We start from the raw sequence: 1,121 nt of genomic DNA, 5'->3' as shown, positions 1-1,121 counted from the left end.
TGGTAGTGTGTGTGTGTGTGTGTGTGTGTGTGTGTGTGTGTGTGTGTGTGTGTGTGTGTGTGTGTGGGCGAGGGGGGGAAGACTGTATCGAGGCCGAACTGACAATGGCGAGCTGAAAAAGTTGAACTTATTTGTTCCAGCATCTCCTCTCACAGCCCTGCGTTTTTTACACTCCAGTTGTTTGAGCACAGACATCCTCTTCACATTCTCTCTCTCTTTCCACACACACACACACACACACACACACACACACACACACACACACACACACACACACACACACACCTTTCCGTTTCACCTCGCTCTGAACTCGTTCTCCGTTGACCGTGCAGAAAGCTAAATAAACATATGCGGCAAGTCATTCCCAGAGTGCCCCTACCACCACCACTATCACCACTCACCCACCCACCCACCGGCTCACCGGCTCACCGCACTCCTCAACCCTGCATCCCCTCTCCCCGATTCATCCCATCCACCCCCCTCCACATCCAGCCTCTCGTCCACGCTCAGGTTTCACCTCTCAGCTTCCTGCTGCTCCCAGTCACGCTGACACACACTCTTACACTCAACCTATTCACTGTAGCCAGAGCAGCAGTAGAAAAGTCCTTTTCATTAATAGAGCAGAAGTAACAAACCTTTATTAAGAAGTCTTCCATTATAGATAAAGGCTCATGATGAAATGACACTTTCAGTAAGAAAAAGCAGAGACTGGCAGCAAAATATATTTAAAATATATATATTTTAAAATCACTTAGTTTATTCTATCATATTTTTATAGTTATGAATGAATGAATAAACAGTATTTGTTACAGCTGGTGGAGGATGAGATTGTTTTAATGGCTATATGGCCTTTTTATTTAATATTATCCATCATATTTTCAAAGATGATCATGCATTTAGGAGTTAAATCATTTCAGCGTGATTTTTCTGGAGTTTTTCAAAGATACTTCAGAATCTTACAGTAAAACCCTTAAATTTGTGTGTGTGAGTGTTGCACGTGTACTACGACTCGACAGTAAGAATTTTGATAGATAGATAGATAGATAGATAGATAGATAGATAGATAGATAGATAGATAGATAGATAGATAGATAGATAGATAGATAGATAGATAGATAGAT

Source organism: Pundamilia nyererei, unplaced genomic scaffold (genome assembly GCF_000239375.1).
Source record: "Pundamilia nyererei isolate P.nyererei 1_Seehausen unplaced genomic scaffold, PunNye1.0 scaffold00083, whole genome shotgun sequence".
NCBI classification, from domain to species: domain Eukaryota; kingdom Metazoa; phylum Chordata; class Actinopteri; order Cichliformes; family Cichlidae; genus Pundamilia; species Pundamilia nyererei.
Note: the sequence above shows the minus strand (reverse complement) of the source record.